This window comes from Hylaeus volcanicus, chromosome 3 (assembly GCF_026283585.1).
Source record: "Hylaeus volcanicus isolate JK05 chromosome 3, UHH_iyHylVolc1.0_haploid, whole genome shotgun sequence".
Taxonomy (NCBI): Eukaryota; Metazoa; Arthropoda; class Insecta; order Hymenoptera; family Colletidae; genus Hylaeus; species Hylaeus volcanicus.
Window position 1 is genome coordinate 714,344 of NC_071978.1, and position 22,126 is coordinate 736,469.

General features: G+C 43.5%; 1 protein-coding gene across 2 annotated transcripts in view; it reads right to left on the bottom strand.

The window, feature by feature from the left end:
• The window catches only part of LOC128874037 (neuroligin-4, X-linked-like), a 126,233-nt gene that overhangs the window by 54,297 nt on the left and 49,810 nt on the right, over window positions 1-22,126 (bottom strand). For both annotated transcript variants that reach the window (XM_054118281.1, XM_054118280.1), the window contains exon 2: window positions 17,102-17,172. The gene's annotated coding sequence lies outside the window, so the exon portion shown is untranslated. The remainder of the gene's footprint in view (window positions 1-17,101; window positions 17,173-22,126) is intronic.

Consider the following 22,126-nt stretch of genomic DNA (forward strand, 5'->3'; position numbering starts at 1 on the left):
AGTTTAATTACCGTGTGTAGAAAGTAAACATAATTTACGATTTTCTCTGTACGCTGTACGCACATACAGCTCCGTTTTATTAAACGTGCAATATAATTTTAATTAAACATTATCATCACTGGCTTTGGCTCGGTATAAAGAACGTATATTAATTTTATAGTAAACGTTAATTTATGAGATAAATACATGTGAAAACGGAATTTAAATAATGTACAAAATAACGAGGGAAGAAATGTTTCTCCGTCATGTAATTTATTCATTTTATTGTGAAATACTGATAGGAAATATACATATAAATAACGATGACGAGGTAGCTTTGTAAATTATTCTCGTTGAAATTCTTTTGCGAATTCGGTATTTTGGAAACTCGCATCTTTTGGTACATATTGTAACTCACAGTGCAAGGACGTTGAGTGCACGGGCAACTGGTCGAAGTTTAACGAAGTCTCACGTTCGGTTAATGACAACATTCAGGTGTCACGAAAATCGTAAAAGCATCCTCCCTTTTTGACCTACCCTCTCGTCGGGCACATTGTCCCATGACGAACTACACGGAATCCATCTTCGCTTTAGCGAAACGTAACGGTTGCCATTACGTGCTGACATCCACGGGAGAGTGACAAGGGAGAAATAAAAGAACCTGTGTGACCTGATCGCGCGGATAATACAGCGACCTCTCCTTTGCGGAGAGAAAAGATCTTAATACTGGTCAACTGGCGATTAAATTTAACGAAAATAAATAATTTTAAGGTGAAGCAGTTTGTAAGAGTCACTTTGTAAATGTCAACGTGTCGGAATAACGGAAGTTTTACGCGTGTTATTATTTGTTTGCAACGAAAGATGAATAATGCCCAGACGGTCCGCTTCGACGTACCAGCGTCCCCTTTGGCGTTGTCTTATTTTTTCCTCTCGACCCCGACAGCTCGTCCTTCTTTGTCACTACCCGTCCTTTACCAGCACCGTTCACAAGAAGATTTTAATTATTATGCAGTCGCCTGGTGTCTTAATTAATTTACCTCAAAAGGTTGCGCGGAAATACTGCACGATTAAACAGCTTAAAGCGTCGCTAATGACCGAAGGAATTATTAATGATTCGCTGGTTTATAGACGGATTACCGTCTTCCCGAAGAAACGTTTTATCGAACCGATGACAAATAGGCGGTGGAAAATGTCTACCTTTGAATATTTCATATAGCTTTCCTTCGATTTCTTAACGCGGAGACGTGCAACTCTAGTATCACTCGTTGTAAGCATGTTTATTCTTGGAGTGAATGTTGCAGTAATTATCACCAGGGTAGCAGCTCGTGAATTCGGCTCCTACTTTCGATACATTCAATTAAACATGCGATAGATATTGGGTATTCGTTTAATGGGATCGTTGCCCTCGAATCGCAAAATTAACGTTTATGGGAAAAACCGATCGGGGCAATGCGTCGAAATCGGAATATTTTAATTTCCATTAGTCATGACCCGATACACCGATGAATTATCGCCCCGTACATCTTTCATGACGCCTTTAATTACATCGACCGATCGATACGTCCGCATTTTAACGTATTTGGCTGCACTTCGGTTTGGCTGCTTTCGTACGGGCTCTCGACTAATTACGGAATCGCGGTGACTCGGTGACGCTCGATACGAGATTAATTTTTGATCGAAACTACTGACGCTGTGTTGCCGTATAAAAACGACCGCGATAGAAACAAAAACGTCTGTCTTGTAGCTACGTCGCAATTTAATACTTTTTCATTATTCATATTTGCTTCGTTGGTTATTAATTCATTGCAAATGTTTCGAATTGACTTTCTAACTGGCAAACTATCTCGTCGATTTAATTTTCGTGCGACATTTCGAATGCTGCGTTTGATACATTTAGTATAATAATTTATACTGCGTATCGGTAAACAGGAAAACATCCATTATACGTATTTGTGAAGTTGACGATGATCCTATTCTATTTGTTTGCTGAGACATCGAGTTCGCTCTATTGGTCAGATTAAGGCTAGGTATTAATTTATTCGGGCCGCAACGGACAGGACCTATCCCACTTGGCTGGCAATGGATGGGATGTATTCTACTCGTTCGACTACGAACGATGTCAATCTACACGTCCAGTCAGCTTCAGCGAATATTCTATTTGTCTGTCCAAGAACGAGGTCGTTCTAATTATCTAGCTAGAGACGGACGTCACGCCAGTGTACTTGTCTGACCATATACTGATTGCGTTCTACTTGTTCGGGAACTGACAAAGCGTGTTGTGTTTGTCTAAGAAGACACAAAATAACGAATCAACGAAAACGGAGAAAACAGAGGAAAACAGATTCCTCGATCGATTACCGATTCACCAATTAGTCACGATGCAATTGTTGTCGGGTCGGGTGACCACTAAAATAGTAAATCAAGTAAAACGAAATCGTACCGACCTCGCGAGACGCAGTTTCAATTCGCGATCGCGAACGCATAATGGACGAATGTCGTCCAAATGAACGATTGAAACTGACTTTTAGAATGGTATAAATAAACAATTCTGGCGCGCCGCCGATCGTGCATAATAGACGCCGAACCAGAATACTTGATTTGTCCGAATGAAATAAAGGTGAACGGATTCCAGTAGATGGAATCCCTCAGTGGGAAAGACATCGGATTTATCCGATGGCTTTGTCGATCGTCGATACGATTAATTTGTCAGGGTTGAATGCCAAAATAAACGATCGAACATGACTGATTCTTTCGCGATATTATCGAGTAAATCGGACTCCGATGTCATGCGGTCAAACGCGTATCGAATTTCTTCCCTCTGCGGGCGAATATCGCTTGGAATTTTAATTATAAGAACAACGTTGGAATTCGTATGTATCTCTTATTCGATTATAAAACGAATGGAGAATCTATGTATAAAGGAGAGTTTTCAATCGATGCATCATATACCTTTCTGCGCTGTAATTGTACAAAGGTGCACATAAGAACGGAAAACGTTCTATTTCTACAAATGAAATATTACTTCGAACAAAGTATTATATTTTTTCAATATATATGTAGACCCATTCTCTCGCAGGTTTTATTCTTTCAACTATTATTTTTAATGATGCTTTTCGTTCAAAAATTCTGTCGCCGCAAAATTTGTCAATTTATTTAGTTTGCTTTCATCTCACCATTCTAATTTTCTCTTGTTCAACGTTACCATTTTAACAACCACGACAAAACAGAGTGCGTTCGTCTCCTTCTCGCGTAATTGCTTGCCAGCGTTATACCAACGCTGACGTGACGCAACAAAACAGTCGCTTTTGCAGCTCGACATTTTTTTTATAATGCCTCTAGCGCTGCCGAGCTTTGGCTGCCAATCAACGTTAATGACGTGTAATATTTCGCGAGTGTCTTGACTCTTTCGAATCTTTGTAGCTCGTTCCCCTCCCGCTCCTCCCGGCAATTTCATTCCGCGAACTTTTCTATATTCGATCGACAACGGCTTTGCCCGTATTTCGCGACAGTGATTTCATTAAAAGGTCCTGCAGCGAGCCGAATCGCAATTCAACCCCTCTTGACATTAAATCCAACACGAGTACCAGGGATTACCGCGAAGCCCCTAAACTTCCTGCGACCGGAAGTTCGGCGTTTTACACCTCCCACTCGAAATTAAACCGTAACTTCCAGTTCATCGAGTCAGATCGTGGCTCGCGGAAAATGAGACTCGAATTTTTTCAGCAGCGAACGAATGTAACGACGCTTATCACCTGAAATTTCGTTTTCTGATCTTGACGTCGAAGGGAATCTCCGAGTTGTCATTTTTGAAATTCTGTCACGAACGAGAGGGAACGAGAACTATCTAGTTCGTGGAAATTCAGTTTGGAAATTTGGTGGATTTTTCTATGCAGCATACAAGGTACGATTTGGTTGACCATTACTAGCCATTTCTGCTTGAGGTTTCTAATTTCTCGAGGGGGTTAATTTGTCGAGCGATCGTGCCGGTGATCGCCTGTCGCGAAGATTAATCACTGGCCTAGCAAGCCCAAGAGAATTAAAAAGAAACTCGACGCTGCAAACTAGCGACAATTTACACGATTTTTCGCGGATACTCGAACCTTTCAATGGAACTCGCGACGTCGGTTTCGTGGATCATTTGTGGATCGAGGTCTCGCTGAAAAATCCACCCCTTCGTCCGTCGAGTTCCTTTAGTCGACCACAATGACCGGGTTTCGGTAAGCGGACGCGGGGCATTCAGGAACTTGAGCGACTCTTGAGTCGTTAACGGGAGTTTCACCTTAACGACTGGCCCGAGGAACCCCCCTCCCCCTTCCGCTTCTCCGTCCTTCGTCCCGATAAATTTCAATTGAATCCAACCCTCGCAGGCCCAGGTCCTCGGCTGGATGCGCCGTGTAAATATGAGCCAAGTTGACCCCAGAACGACCAACTATCGCGGAAAGCTGCCGCGCTCTCTATGCGCCCGAGAACGCGAGCTTCTGCGCGAGTTTGTCTTTGGTATTAACGGGTTTTGGTAGAGGCCTGCAGGGCCAACTGCTTTGGCACCATAAATTCTGCCGCGCGCCAGTAGCCCCGTTAATATCCCTCGCTTCGAAAGCGGTTTACGAACCCCTCGAAACCACCCTCCGGGCCTTTTCTTCTATTTACCCTCTGTTCGTCCGCTCCTTCGAACCGAGTGCTCTGTTTTCACCCGAATCGGCCGAAACGCATCGATCCAAGGATAAACCTTGCGTTTAGGCTCAAGGGACACGTGTCTCGTGTTCCCACGATTTCATTGCTTCAGACAAAAATTATAAAACCGATACGACTCTAAATCGTTTTAAGATAAGAGCTACGGTGCTTTGAATGTTTCGAAACAATTTAAGATTGCTCTGCGAGAACGACGGAACACATAAAGTAACAGCAGGTAAATTATAAGCCGCGTAGTTAACTGTGTTTGTCGGAAGATTCTCATTTAAACTGACGGCGAAATGCAGGAAAACTAACAGGGCTTTACCGAGCTTAGTAGTTTAACTATTTTGAGGAACAAACTACGACCGGAAGACGGATCCGGTAAACGGATACTGGTTTACGAAGTTCTGTAAACTTCCTATCCCCTTTGTTATGTTCACCTTTAGTTTGTCATTTTACGTTAATTGTAACATTGTCATCGGGCTACCACGTATCCACTGCGTTGCAAGGGTGAAATATGTACTCGTCGTTCGTCGATGGAATATTCTATACGTTTAGAAACAAGGAATAATTCTTGTGTACCGTTCGGTGACCCCATAAATATTTGGCATTATATTCCTCAGAAACTCGGTTATTCTCGGATGGTGGCGTAAGACTGCGTTACTTTAGATCGAATTTCATAACTTTGCACTCCTCCTTACGTTTTTTAAAATTCATAGAATCTGGATAAAAGTTCCCGCAAAAATTTCAGCCGCCTATCTCGAACAGTTTTCAAGACATTCGGAGTTATGGTTTCAAGATTCCAACGAAATAATTCCGCAACTTTAACATTTAATATCCTGAAAACTGTTTGAACTACGAGGTTCGTACTTGGCGGGAGTTCGTTTTTCAACGTCACCTACGAATGCTATGAATTTAAAGGAGATGGAAAAATACCAAGTTGGTGGAAATTACGTTTCTTTGCTTGTTCTTTTTTGGCTTTATTTTCTAAGTTGTCAAGCTATAGTCCTTCGACAAATAATCGCGAATAAAAATGTAACTTCCGGTGCTTCCGTTCAAACGAACCATGCGATTGGACATCAGGTCCAAAACCGTTAATGTCGTTCTCCGGAAACTTTAAAAGCGGTTTCACGCCGAGCATCGATGCGAATTTCGCCTCGTGGAATGCGCATACCTCAGACGGAATAGTTCTCGACGTTGCTAGGATCGTTCTGAACCTTGACCACGCTCGTATCACCGAGACCAAACGTGTTCAGTGTCAGCTCGTTAGGAAATATCAAACGCGCGAACTATGACGGCACCGACATCCATTAAATTAAGTCCTCGCTAGTTAACAGATTGCTCCGGAACATCGAGGACCCTTGACGTTGCAATAATTTATATGCTAATTACGACCTGGGTTTTGCCTATTGCTCCGACTAATTATGACTCATGTCTACGTGATTCGCCGTCGTATCTCGCAACGAAAAGTCGTTGAATCCAAATTTGTCTACTTTTAACGAACATTTGTGTAATAAAACAATCATTTTGTTATATAAAGACTGCCTCGTTTCTTCGTCGAGAAAATAATTTAAAAAAATGCTGCATCTAGTATTCGTTTAGATCTTTAGTTTGCTTGGGCACGATGGCCGGAGTAGGAAGACCGTTGGGTCACGTTCCGCGTTTCGTTTCCCGTGAATTTATTACCCGGAATGAAGTCCTCGCTGTTCATCACTGTTTGCGCCCGGCGCGAAATTAGTTTTTCGAAACGCAAATCGCACTTCGCGGAGCGAAGTAACATATGAACGCAACAATATCCCGCGCCAGTTAATAACTCTGTCTTCCACGAGAGGCTTTCGAAAAAAAAAAAATAAAACAAAACAAAACAGCTTTTCGTTTCGCGGCTGATGGCGCGTAACGTAGCATTCGAGCGACCAGCGTGCAAGCATAGGAATTTCGAGGACTTGTTGAGTCTTCCACGATTTAAAATGCAGCTATTTACCATAAAGTGTCCTAGCGAGGTTCGTCTCGTATATTTCAATTTTCCTTGCAGGACGACAACCCCGTAATGCACAATTTTTAGCTTCTATCGAAAGTGCGTTTTCTTTGAAAATACAAGTAGTTCTCTGTCGAGTAATTAACGCAACGTTAGAGGCGTCGAGCGCTGTTGCGTACGTTGTTTATAATTAACATCGACGCTCGATGCGTGGAGGACAATAATAAGACGAAAGCGGTAAGACTCGATACAAGTTCAAGAGAACAAAGTCGACACGCGTAAATGTTGACGTTTTGTCTCGCGCATAATCCTGTGTATACGACGCGGAGTTCTGCGAAATATTGTAAATGTTTACGCCGGCATCCTGACGCAGCCGCGCCCTTGTTATTGCAGCACGCGCAACTAGCGCATTAAACACGCCACGCCTTAATATCGCTTCTGAGAAAACAGTTTAGCGAAGCACAATCATCTGTCCTTCATTTACAAGGCTCTGTCTTCGTTTCGGTTGACGGACTAAGACATCCTGCTCGATAGCAATAATACGGCAGGAACATTTAACAGAGTTCGTTACTACAAGTTCATACCAACATAACGATGATTAACATTTTCTGCTGTAACCACGATGTCCTAATTAAAAATTAATTTACCAAGTTCTCGTGGCTGCAGTAGTTCCCGTCTCATTTCCTGTAACACTCGGTTTACCGAAACTCCCTTCTCGACATCCGCAACGCGTGATTCACCGTACTTTTCTCCTTGGTTGCCATAGTACCTGGCCAAATTACGGCCAGTCTCATTGTCTTCTTCCTTTGTGAATGATTTTCCCCTGTTCCCGTTTATCTTGAAACAGGGAAACTTGTTCGCGCCTTTATCGCCGCAACAATGACGACGATACGAGGCGATAAAGGGCAGCCTTGCGTTCTCATAAGCTGCTCCGTACCGCACCAGATATTAAGCGGATCCTTTCTGTGGATTTATGCTCGCCTGATTCACACCATTGCGAAACTACCCGAAAACAACGAATACGACTTCGTTATCGAGCCAAATAAATGAATCGAGTCGAATAAAATACAGCAGAAGCACGCGATGGATGCTAACGCTCGCAGGACGAGCTCGCGAGACGAAAGCGTCACGAATTGCGCGGAATTCAAGTACAAAGTACACTTTCAAACAGAGCCTCAAACGCGCTCGCGTCTCGCCCCGACTTCCGCGACGCGTTAAAAGAGAAAGTGTGATGAAATTTCACTCCAGCCGGCCGATTGCACGGGCAAAGCTAAAATCCAGAATGCTCGTCTCGTCTCTTTTTTATTCGCGCTTCCTTCTGTCGAGACGACGCGGAAACGGGGCTTTAAAGCGGCCTTCCGTGAACTTCTTTCGCGTGGGTTTGGTATTAAGCGGAACCCTCGCGTAAATTCACTCGACAGGCTGAACGCGACGAGCGACGAGCGCGATTTTTGTTTTCCACGGAACGTCGCGTTCGCTGTCGCCCTCGTCTTCGAATTTCCGTCGCTTTCGATGCATCGCGATTTTCAATTCCACGGATTGGAATTTATATAACGGCGCTGATTATTCTTACGGAAAAATTCTACAGCTAATGTGGCGTATAAGATACCGATAAACAGTTTTAAAAGGAACCAGTTTAGTTGGAAGTAGTTCGTCGCGACAATCCTATTCGAAAGTAACGAGGCCGGTCCTTGTAAAATATTCGGCGTTGACGACATGATCGAACCAGCAAACGGGGAATGTAATCAAGATTCAGTTTATTGGAATTCTCGGAAATACGCTGGAAGCTTTCGTTTAATACCCCATAAGAGGAAGCAATTTACGAAGCCACGCTCGCTTGTATGGTGTTCCGTGAGTTCGGTTCTCACGTTTTCGCAGTCTCATTTCGTATCGCGAGTAGTACAGCGAACAATGATAATTAGACCAAACCGTTCGCAAAGGTCCGTGTTATCACCTCGATAAAAACAACGAATGGAAAGTAAATATAGAAAAATCGAAAACCAGCGTAAATTTGGAAGAATGTAGATGCTTCGAAACTGGTTTCATTCGGAAGAAGACGACTGGGAGAAATTGTGTTTGCCTTTCGAGCTGGCGATTTCCATAAAAAACGTCGGATTAATTTCGGCAGATGCTTCAAGGATTGCGACGACATAGCGGAGAGCATAATTCTCGGGAAAATTCTCGCCCGTTTGGAAGCGTCTCTGGTTATATAAAAATGTGTCTCCTTATTTCGGCATTTCCGCTGCGAGTGCTGTATTTCCGTGCAGTTGCCCTGAAATTTTTACCAGGCAGCCTCTTCGTTCACAAATTCTACGTTCGCGCGAAATAAGAGGAGGCACGAAAGAGCTCGACTACGCGTTGATAAACCTCTCCCCGAGGAATATCACGTTTTCGAATACCAAGAATTTTACACTGCGAAAGCTACATTAAACAACGTTGTAATTTACATTTTCGAGTTTTAGAACGTTTACGAGTCGGTACAAAGGTACGCGTATATTTTGTTTTTGATGCTCCGTAGGATCTGTGAAGTAAAGAAACTCGAGTGGGTACATCGAAGAGATGTTCCTAGTTAGTCCGAAAAGTAGAGCAGACTCGTCCCTTGCAAGAGAAGTTTCTGCGCTTCTCAGGGCGTTCATCGTGCATGCTTTCGAGCAGCGAACTGCACCTATTTATAGGCTAAAATGGGACATCGTGTGCGCGGTGTTAGCTGTATACCCGAGTCCGCTGTATCAGCCGTTCATCGTAACGATAAAATCTTCGAAGAGGAGCTAACATCGGACGCGAAGTCAACGACGTTATCTCTTTTGATCGCGTCTTCGTTGCTCATCCATGGTGTAATGACGTTAGCATGTGCACGGGCATGAAGTTATCGAGGGCTCGTAACTGATATCGTTGCCATTGCAATTCGTGCCAGTGCATCCGGTTTCAACTTGCGAAGACCCACACTCGATACGCGATCTTCGCGTTGGCTGTAATTTCCAACGATCTACGAGAAATACGAGCTGCGTCCGAAATTAAAAGTATTCTTGGTCCAGAAAATCACGCAAGCGACGTATACCGAGATATTAAATTGGTGCTATGATAAATTTTGCAAAAAACCGAGACGCTAAAATAATTTCCAACAGGAGTACAGAAGTTTGTCCTCGATATCATCTAGGAGCAGCCCGCTTTTAGACCAGCAGCTACTTTTCTCCTTGGAATTCTCCATCGATCGAGTCTCGTACCGTCAATTTACCGCTGAACGATTCCTTCTATCCGGAATAATAGACAGCTGGAAAAGGCGGATGGATTGAAACGCATCCCAGAAAATTCAGCGTTAGGAGTTATTTAGGTTATTCTCGCCAATCACCACCACTATTGAAAATATTAAAAGTCCTTTTATGGATCACATTTTGGTCTGTTATCGTAAATAATGGGCCATCCGATGTACTCCTCGATGACTTTATTTCTGTGTACCGTTGCATTTCTCGAGTTGCGCTAGCGATGATACAAATAGATCATTTTACACGACATAAAATATTCCACGATCCAGCTGTACGGGTCAATATTTTCCCGTAAATATTTACTCGTTGGAAAACGAACCGAACGTCCAACTTTCATTCCCGTCTGCGCCTTACCGCGGGCAAGATGCAATTTGTCAAGACTCATCTTACAATCTCGTCTAACGTTACTCCCGCGATGTAACGTCACCGTTGAGCGTGCAGGGACAAATTCGTCAAGGAAAGTTTCCGTCTAATATCGTCTACGCACTACCCACGTTCTGGCGTGAAACTTCCTTCGAGTGCGAGCTCGACGCTTCTTCGTTTCCTCGTTGAAAGAAGACCAGATTCGCGACCAACTGCTGCGAAATTTCAACTAATTTTCATCTGCCCTCGAAAATTAGAAATTTGCAAGTTCAATGCTACCTTTGGTAGCAAAGCGTAAATGTCTTCCGTTCGTCTCGTTCTGGAAGGAAGTACAGTCTCGAAAGCGCTAGATGCAAAGCATTATAAACTCGTGGGTGTTTCTTTTTTTATTCTTGCGAAGCCCTCGTATCGAGGGCGATACGATGTTCTCGAGTACCGCGTCGTCGAAATTACGTTCCTGTGCGCCATTAGCAATTCTCCTGAGAATCCAGGGTATTCGTTGCGGAAAATGCCAGGCGAATCCACGTTCCGTTAGCTCGTCTGCGACTCAGAGCTCGAAAAGGATACGAAGTGACTTCGAAACGTCAAACGATGTCGTGCTGGCGAAATGATAACAATTAACCGTCGTTAATTTCGGTTAACAAGAAGGATACGACGAATGGCGAAGCGCGGAAGTTCCAGGGTCTCGACGGGGATCCAATTAGTCAACGTGTCGGCAACGATCTTGTCTTCGGTGTTGCGCCGTAGTAACGTAACAACGCCATTGAGCAAGTGGGCATAAATTCGCTGGCGAGGTTCTCGCTTAATATCGCCTACGGGGAAGCAGTTTACGAGGGCCGCCGCCCAGTCCTGTTCGTGCAGGCTCCATTTCTACGTCCGTTTCCTACCCACTTGCCTCGGTCCCGTTCCATCCCTGAGATCCAGCCCGGAGCGGTGACGAGTCTGGAACTTCTGCCGTAAACCAAAGGGGAATTGGACCTACGCAGAAGCTCTCTTCGGTGGAAACTCCGTATTCCGTCTTTAGTCACGTAGTCGCGTTTCGATCCGCGTGGCTTTGTTAACCAACGCGCCCTGTAAGTTCCTGGATACCTGTTCTTTCGAAGAAGCGCAGGATACCCTCCGAGACATACGCCCGGATCGTTCGCTAATGTCCGTTATCGATTCTCCATCGGTGCGATTCCAATTTGTATATAAGTTGGCATGGAAACGAGTATCGCAATCAGTTAGCGCCAACGCTGAGCTTGCGCCTTGCTTTCAGCCGCTCGACTCTAGGGCTCGATTGGTTCGATCGCTTGCAACCACGAAGAATCGACTGACCGATTGCCATCGATGTATCACGGTACAGTCCACGCTGGAAATCCTCGTGTATAAGACTCTAATACTTTCTCCCGCACACGTTGCTCGTCGTGTGTATCCAGAGACTCGGTGATCCTGGAGAGGCTTGGAAATTAACCGCTCGCAGCCTTGGTAAGTTCTCTGCGCGCTACTAGGACCAACGTCCTCTTCAAACATCGCTCGAGCAAAGCCAAACGAGTCTGGCAAGATCGCTGCACCGACGCGACGCGATGCAAAGTGTACATAACCGTAACGCTCAGAATCGGTGAAACCGTGAGGTGTATGATAATCCTACTAATATAGGATTCGTTTGGACGTTCCGTATTCGTTCTGTACAATTTGCACCGAATTTCATAATTTTCCCGCAAGGTCGAAGCGTGTTGTTCGAGGTCGAGAGAATCATCTTAGGTGGAAAGCAGCGGGTTCATATTGCGGAGACCAGAGAGACCAGAGACAGGGTCGGCAACGTAAGACGCGAGCCAAGGAACATACGGAGGTCTATCGAGATCCGTTCCGTTATTCCGGTCGTTTGTAGGTACTGTTAAGCCCAGCGGGTCGTGTTCTGGCACGGCAGACTGCAACGAGCAGCTTTCAGGAGGCATTGCGACTGGAATCAAGCGGCGGATTGCGGTCTGTTAGGATGTAAAGGAGCATCCACAGTCTCGGGGTCGGAGCCGTTACACGGCCAGCCGTCTTTATGGCCGCGGGTGAAGGATGTGGATTTAGCTTAACGGAGTGTTCCCTTCCGCTCGCGGAATCTACAGTTTCCTTGCTCTTCTTTTCCCTACGGTTCCTCCTTCGCGGCTCTCCGTTCTCTCTGGCGCGGACCCCTCGTTTCTTCTCCCTTTTTCCCTCGTATCTCGCCCCGGTGCCAACAAAAGACGGCAGTAATCTGCAAACGACCCTGGCTTATATCTAACGAGGCAACACATTAGTCACGGCCGGTGATCTGTATGAGTAGATATTACGCGTGATGCAATTTTATTTACGACGAGCGATTACGGCCAAGCGCCCACACAATTTACTCCGGCCGGCGTTCGCGTAATCGCGTTTTCATTCCGTTACAGACCGCGCTCCCTTCGTTGGGTTTTTATTAAATGCCCCTGGACAGTATTGTGTTCCGCCTAATCCCGCTCGAGACGATTCGGTAACGTTAACGCGCTCTGGAAGCTGGATTTATCGCGCGGTACCTCGAGTACGCCGCGAACGACTTTCGCGCTGAACACTGTACAACAATTTCACCGCTAACGCGTTGCCTTATATCCCGTAGCGATCATCTAATTAGGATCAAATTTTGCTATTCAATTCTCTCGAATACTCCTCCAACGATTCCGAATTCAAGCTATTCTTAAATATTCTGGCCCGCTTTAACGTTCAACCTCGGAGAGAGCTTTGGCAACCCGATACGAGCGCACGAGTTCGAGGCTTCGTTTTTCATCCCTTTTCCTTCGGAGCCCGAAACGAAATCGATTTCAAAATCCAACCCCGCGTGTTAAACTCATATCATCGCGGTTGCCGTGAAATTAAAGAAATCCCTCGTACAATCGAGGGAGTACACGCTCGCGTGGAATTCAATCGCGTTAATCGTATCGGGAACGGCGGCCTTTCCATCGGGAACAAACACTCGGTGTATCGCGTGTTTCGTTAAGCTCCGTTGCTCTCTTTTTTTTTTTGTCGTTGAACCGCGTGTCTCGTGATCAAAAGTGAAACCGGCTCGTTGACAGGAATTTTCCGCCCGCGACGTCAAACAACCGCAGCTTTTTCCCATTCAAAGCCGATCGAGGCGCAATGACTCATTAAAACGAACCCCTCTTCAGTCCTCGTTAAATCTTCAAATTTCCCCCGACGTGCAGTGGAGATTAACGATGGTTATTGTCAAGATTTTCCTCGTTGTCAAATTTGATTTGAAAGCTCTGCGTATAAAAGATGGTTTACTAGGAAATCCTCGCCGAAGATATTATAAGCTGTTACTCTCTTAATTCTTTATTTCGTCGTCTTTCTCGTTGTGTAATCGAAGGATTACGGGTCTCGAGATCGGACAGGAAAGTTATTTGCGATGTCCGACTAAATCGCGTGTGCACGATCCGGGTAGGTGAGCACCTAATAGTTCGTAGACGGTCTGCGCCGCGTACCTGGTTGGGATTTCCAATCGCCCGACCAGCCACTGGTTCGGTAAAGCTTGATGTAATTGCGCTCTGCCCCGTGTTTCCTCGCAATGACTTCCTAGTGGAACGACACGGGGAGAACATTTTTGCCGCTAACATAAGAATAGAATCGAAAAACTTTGTCGAAATTTCAAAAATCGATAAACGATAAGAATTTCTGCTCGTTTCTTTTCTTCCAATGGTTCGTACAACAATCGATGCGAGCAAACAAACCAAATTGTTTCGTATGTGGTTTTATGCGTACCGAATAACAATAAATCAAATTTATGTCGATTGTGGGAACCACGTTCTGTCACCCCAATTTCCATACGTGTCAAATAATTACAATGACTGCCGCAAACAGTATAATAATATAAGCCTCCCTCCCTCCATTGTACAGTTCGAACTGAAAATTGTAAAAGTCATGTCGGAGGTGCGTCGCGAACCAAAGGTTGCCTCGAGCAGCCAACGGTGGCGTAGACTCGTACGAGTCAGCTGTAAACAGTCCATAATTTGAGCGTGTGGATCTCTCGATGCTGCCAGAACACTTTGGCACGGCCTATTGATGCCACCGAATGCAATAGATGCCATGGCACAATGGCATTTAAGAGCGCGGCGTAGCTCCGTTATGTTTCGAATGCTAGAGAATCGTACAAAATGCGTTCTTAGATTGTTTTCAAGGATTGGTATCTCGATACTATAATACGATAGCATAAGTATCGTAGAGTAAAGGCGTTTCTGGCTACACCAACAGATCTATTCACTCGCGAACGAATAGAATACATAGAAACGTGCGTGCAGGGACAATCGCAAAGCACAGTTTTGAACATAAACGAGAGCCAGGATCGAAGAATCGTCAACATCTGTCACCGATTTAAACTTGGAACAAAGAGCGGAATGCTTCGTCAAAGATTCGATTACCATTTCGCGAGCAATGGACGTGTCGAGTAAGGGAACCAGTGGCAAGGGTAAAGTTGGGTCGTAACGAGAGGTCCGTTAATACGCTCGAAAACGGAGTACGTAAAGCGAACGCGATTTTTCACGAAGGTTGCGAATTTTACGAGGCTTGAGCCACGCGGAATTGCCGGCGCGTTCGCGTCGAAAATTTCGAGCACGGGGAAAGGTAATACAATGCGCGCGTTAAAACGAACGCTCACGTTTCGCATAAATCCAGCCAATTTTTTCCGGGATCGCGAGCGCAATAAACATCGATCCAGCTCGTTCCTTAAGTCTGCCAAGCAGTAAAACGGCCCCGGAAAAGAATTCAAAAGTCGAACGTCGCGTCGTGGGGTCTCTTTGTAACTTTTCCACGCCTACGGAAAGCCCTGCTTTCAGTCGCGCACGTACGCGACGTATAAACGCGTCGCTTTCAGGCCACCTCTTTTAGAGAAATCTTCCTACCGGGCTGAATGTGTGACGATAATCTTGACGTTAAATATGCATACTCCAGTGGAGCGGCCCGACGACGACGACGTGACAAATGTACTTCACGAATGCTAGCCATTTTACGGGACACGAGTGGTCGGACAATCTTACCTCCTACGTTTAATTCCAGTAGCGTTTAGAGCGCAGAATTTTTAAGTGCAGTGCTTCACTAACGAACAGAAACTGTATTCCGTATTATCCCAACATTAAATCTTTTCTCGTCGAGAATGGTCCATTATTTTTCAATGGGTTCAATTCTAATGGACTACCTGTATGTTTCATAAAACTTAGGATTGTTAATAATTTCGTCTTATGAAAAGAAGTCGCGAGTGAAAAGAGTTTACGGAGTTCCGATTCAGAGTGCACTTTGTACGCTGCGTCTGGAAAGTGTGCCGTGTCGATCCATTCTTCCGAGATACACATTTTGCAGAAGAAAGTCCGAAGAGTAGAATAAAATCTTTTAGAAAGTGCTGCGACGATTCATTTTCACGGGGTGCCGTCATTCCGCGTTCATTTCTGCTCCCTCGATTCGTCGTCATTATTCATCTGGACGAATCTATATTGTTCGATGAATTTTAACACAATTTTTTTAATAGAACGGGACGCGAATAACGAATCACTGTCCGCAAATTGAAGCGAGCACCTTTCGCGAGAAATGAATTCCTTAGCGCGTTGGTGATCGTAGATTGGAATTTTTAAAAACTAAATGAATCTCTTCTTTAGAATTTGTATGCAAGGAAAATGATAGAAAGTTATTTTAAAAGATACGAGGAGGACCGAAACACGACAATTTCCTTTTATTTTAAGTTGGAGTTGCGTGGACGCCTGGAACGTTCTACTTCTGTTTACTCGGGAATTTATTTCCTTCAGAAACCACGAAAGGACGTTTCATTGGTTCTAAGTGTGCAGAATGTTTTGTACGAACGCGATGCACGTCGATATCGTTGTGCCAAATCAGCGTTCGATCTTGAATCTAAATAATCCTAAACTAAACGTAGCCATTTCGAGAACACAGCCAATCTGTTAACGGCAAGCATGTAGGAGTGTCTGAAATGCACAGAAACCTGTTTCCCGGATTGTGCCAGACTCCTGGCATCGGATACAACTAGAGACATCGATTTGCATTGAATTAGCCAGGCATCTGAAAATTTTCGGCATCTCCTACTACATGCATTGGAGTCTGTTCAATTACAGACAGCGTCTGAGAATCTCTGAAATCTGGAACCGACCGAATTAATCGGAATCGTATTGTAATTGCACGCGATTAAGGCACAGAAATGTTTCTTAAGAGGATCAGCAATTGCATTACTACTCTTTCTAATCGGAAAATTGCGAGTCGTTGCTTTATTAACGAAATGTTTCGCTAAAATAACAGCGACGGTTTTTTCTTGGTTTATATGCTTTTGTTAAAGGTGAAACCAGTTATGAAAAAATATATCCAAGTTTATATCTGTAATGGAATAGTCCATTAAGGGAACCAAGAGGTAACCGTGTTGACGTTTTGACCTTTTCTATGATCGTTCACTTTTATCGCACGATAATCAAGTTAGACCGTGGAAGCTGAAACTATTCTTTCTGGATCTCAAGGAAACGACAACGTTTCCATCGCGAGAGGCCGCAGCTGCGAATCGAAGCGCACGTTTCGCAGTGTTACGTGGCATCGAATAGAAACGCGATATTCGCGTCGTACATCATTCGCTTTTGTTTCCTTTTCCATGGTAAATCAGCTTCGAGAGAAGCGTAATAGGACGGCAGAGGTTGGCGCGGTATTTCTGTAGGAAACCTTCTCGATGAACGGATTAGGTGGATATACAGGGACCCAAACGACATTTGATGGTTGTTTTCATTTCCAGCGACTGCAGCGTGTATACTATCCCATAGGATAAACGAATCGTCTATTAATCGTTATTGGCTTATCGTATATACAGTTGACTCGTAAAACTTACCACATCAAAGTAGACCACCAACATGTTCTTTTTGCGTGTCCTCCGTCTTGTCGAGTTTCCTCTAGTTGCTCCTGCAAAAAGAAAACGTTCGTATCAGTAATATTATTGACATCGATTACATGTACACTGGTATGTGTTTTTTATTTGCATCGCAAAGAATAATAAAATTCTGTGTTCTGAAATACCTGGAAAAGCAATCAAGGTACAATACAAATAAGAAGAATGTCGGAAAATTATTTACCACGTCTATGCAGCAATCTTTATAGAAAGCTTCGATACGAACAGGATAAATCGAGAATCGACCTTTTATACGAGGATGCAAAATTACAAACATAGAACGTGGATATGGAGTCGTTGTGGAAAAAAAAATTAAAAGTAATCTCAGAACGCTTCCACATCTCTCTGCCTCTTTCTCGCTTAAAATCTCATTTCCCGGGTTCGTTTCATGTTGGAATACAGCGCAGCAGTAAAGATATCGAGTTACTCTTGTTAAATTAAATTTCCCTGGGCCAATCCGCGGTAATTGTAAATATTAATTAAATCTCGTTTGGATGTCGTAAACAACCTCAATGTACCATCTGAAACTACTTGTTTCTTCTTCCACGTCTTCTTGTGTCTTTCGTTCCATATCGCGAAGACGTAATTGCCTTGGAACAAATGAACTTTGCTTCTTCTCCGCTTCTTCTCCGTGGAAGGAATTAAAAAATTCATCTGGATGCACTGTCGTCGAGCGACAAATTATACTTTTCGCTGCGACGAATGCGACAGTTGACGCTTGGTGCACCTCTGGAACACTTTCATCCTTCGCGCAACGAAATCCTCGAAGGAATTTACAATTTACAGAAGTATTCCAGCGAGTCTTACAACGGTACGCTACGTACACGAGGTGAACGAATAATTTGCACAAACATCCTTGACGAATCGACTATTAATCCTGTATGGTAACATTTCTTTGTGTAAGAACAGCGTAAAGCCAGAGTAAAAAGGTGTTAGTAAATTTTTGTAAATTCTACTCGCATTAACCGCTATCGTTACATTTTAAAAGGAATTTAACGTCAAGGGGATTCCGTTATTGAATATTTTGTTAATCCCGTGGCGTTCATAGATTGTTCTTGCGAGAATATTCTTGAGAGCGTAATTGAAGTCGGCGGGTGCGAAAGGCGTCTAAAGAGAAATTCTTGAGATTCGATTTTAATTACCGTATTTGTGCTGGAGATGGAATCTATGGAAGTGGTTTTCGAGGGAAAGACGTTTGCGTCCGGTCGAGCAATACCGTTGAGTTTTCCCCGGAAGTGGACGGTGATTCGATCTGGTTACGACGTTTCTCCTAGGGGTTGCACTCCTCGACGAATCTGGTATGATATTTTCGAAATTATCAGCGTTCGTAGACTCGTGTTTACAGCTTTGATTTAGATATCTTTTTCTTTCCCCTCGAGAAATTCTACAAAGGATTCAATTTCATTTGAACTAACGATTAGTTTTCGATTCGTCGAATTGAATCTTGAACCTCATCTCTTTACATTTGTAATTCATGGCACACTTTGAGATTCGTTGCGTAGACTATGAATAGGAAAATTAACTGAATAGATGTCCAATAGCTCACAATAGCTACTTGGAGCGTAAAAGCCAGGGATTCCATTCCTGTGCTATTTGAAAAGGACTCTTTCTCGCTAGCTTGCATTCTTGAATCTTGCATCACGGCCGGACTAAGAACATCCACCGGTCTATATTTCAGCTGAATTCGTAAAAGGAACTACATTTATCAAGATTCTTTTCTCCTTTACTTGCATGGAACGGCCGAACAAAGGTCTGATGATGTTAATTTAATGCTACGACGAAATTATGCATGTCGCTAAATCAGGACTGCTGTCCCTTCGCACCAAAAGACCATGGTTCCTCGACGTGTCGTGTTTATTATTTAAAATATAAAATAAAATTCCATAAAATGTCCCTGAATTCAATAAAATTCACCCGAACGGAATTGAATAGAAATTTTTGTTAGCTTTTTCGCTGACATCGAGCGTTCACATACCTTGTTTATTTGTACGAATAACGGACATCCATTTCTCATATAGTTAGTAGAAGTATAGTTGAAATCGATATATAGGTGCGTTGCATATTTGTACGCGTCATAGTTCGTGTGAATTTTTTCGAAAAACTCATTCACGATCAAATGTATTGTTGATTCCTGTGTAAAAGCACGGCTGGAAGCAATAAAAATTATCAAGTGTTCCTCGCATATGCGTTCGATTTTGTTTATTCATGCGTACACGTTGCTGGATATCACCGCCAGGTTAACATGTACAGTGTTCGGGGCAGCTTTTGCGAATCCTCTGACAAATAAATTTTTTTCTAATTTTCAGTTTCTCACATTTATCGTAACTGTAATTTAGGTAATTTCAAAGTGAATTTCATTTGTTTAAAAACTCTGCTCTGCAATCTTCGAAAACTGTCTTGGAATTTCTCCTTTCGTAATTAGCGCAGGGCTTTAGCAATTTTTAATTTGACACGAGTTCCACGAAATAAATCTCATACATATTCACGAAACGGACACTGCGTTCGCACGGATGTCATACGTATCGCATATGAAATATGTATGTAAAACGTGTATGCATTATGCAAAATGTACGAAATAAGAAATATGTTTTTAAAGCTGCGCACGAAACGAATTACAGGGTAGGTTTTGCTCTTTCGTTTATTTTCCACGCAAACTCGCGTTTTCATGGGCGATTGGGTTTCGATAACAACGAAGAATGTAGCGGGTAATCTTCGATGCGGCCAAAATTAGGACGTATCAATTCGAATGTTTGGCCAAGTACATCTGCGAGGCCAAATGTGCCGTACTCGTCACTTAGCTTCGCTGGCTGTTCAAATTTACGATATATTGCACAGAGTTTGCACAGAGATAGTCCACCTCTGTTTCAAACAGTGCCACGAAATTCGAAGTGAATCCGAGTCAGCCGATTTGGTACACGAATACGTCCCAGTTTTAGCTACATGCCATTGTATAGAACCGAAGGTTTACATGGAAATCGGTTCCTCTTCAGTAGGATTTAATTGATCCGGCGTGATATGGTAATCCGTTACGATTATGCGTCTTTCCAATAATGAATTGGGGGCGTCATGGATCTGGAACCAATCTGATTTCCAAACGTTTGCAGACGCTGCCGAGGTCGTTATCGATGAAAATAATCTCTCGGGTAACGTTTTTAGAAAGCACTCGCGAACGATGTCATCTTGTTACTCAAATTACGAGCTAGTCGATCCACGAGCATAATTATTCTCGCAACAATGTTCTCTTCGTCGGTCATTTACATTTGCGACGGATCGCAAACGCGTTACAAAACCATTTATTTGGAGTTACAGGAATTTTACCTATGTTTCTATACAAATGTCGCTTGTTTATCGAAACTCGCCAGCTAATTCATCGAATTTAAATTCAATACTGTTCCCGCTGAATTAATAATTCCATTTCGATTGTGCTTGCTTCTCCCGATGGAATACAGCAGGCAGTAATTGTAAACAGCTCATTTGGAATATTCGCACCGGTAAACTTTACGGTAAGCTGTTAGAAAAGGGTGTTTTGGTTTTTACGAACTGTATTACAGTAAAATTACTAGTGACGAGTTGGGTACAACAATGAAACGTAACACCTTGGAAGTTGCATTATGAATGTTGAAACTTACATAGTTATCGAGTTACCGAAGCGCATATAAGTTTCCAGGCAAAATGACATCAGCCATGACAAGATCTGTATTCCAATTAAACTTAAAAGGCGTCAACAACCATATGGTTTGTACATGGCTATGTACAAGGCGGACACAGATATACAATTTTCTATGCAGATCCTCGCTCAATAAATGTAGGAAATCTATGGAAGATATTTAAAACACCGATTTCGTCGTGACGCGAAGCTTTCGTTTACCTTTTTTAATGGCGCGACAAATTCGTTCGGCAGCAATGCAACAGAAGAAGCCTTTCGAATCGAGTAGCTGGTGAAGTTGAAATTTATCCACTGACGGCAACATACACTTTTAAAGCAGATGTTCTCAATCGATATAAAACTCGACTCGAACGGAATGCAATACTTAATGCAATCTGGCTGGAATATCCGCGCCATGGAGTCGAAATCGTTAAAGTCGCGGTTAATGGGTCAATAAGGAATACCAGAAGATAGGCCGAAGCGATCGTTAGCCTGGTTCTCTGACATTATTTTTCCCGGAAAAGGAGAAGGCATTCGTGCTGGAACTCGATAACATTTTCCAGCGGTCGTTCGCAATCGTATTTCCTCGGCGACCTCTCGTCGAGACAACGCCGAGAAAGAAAACCCGTTTAGCACGACTTCTGGCTACGAAGAAAATTAAAGATTCACGTATCTTCGCATACTACATAGAATGTACATTTGATTCTAACCATCGAGTACGTACATTGGTAAAGATAAATTTCAATTATGAAATCATTCGAATGAATGCATGGTCCGTTCCATGGTTTACGCGCGCGGTGTGTGTCGCACAGACGCTCGCCTGGTTCCAGGACACGTATAAACACGGTTTGCTTTTGTCCCGATGGAATTGAAAAGCGCATTTCAGTCGAGGTTACGACCGAATGTCGGACTAAAAGGGTTTGGCTACATTTTATTGCGACCAGACTTAAATGATGCTTCAGAAATATATGAGAAACAGAACGCGCACCTTTTGTGTGGAAATAACGAGACCAGACGCGGCTGGTTCCCGTCACGAAGAAACACGTAGTTTACCTATATAAATTAAAAAGCGACCGAAGAGAAGCTCGAGAGATGCCATACTCGTGAAATATCACGCGTGAAAAACTCGAGTCTTTGGTCAAAATTGAGAAGGGTTTCTGGTGGTTTACGCCACAGTCTCTTATTATTTTATGATAAGTATGTGTTATAGGGTGTTGATAAAGTAAGCGTTCGTCAAGTTTTCGAGGCTTCGTAAGAGAAAGTCGAGTCGGAGAAACCTGTTAGATTTCTACTCACAGTTTTACAACGAGCAGTTCTGCGAA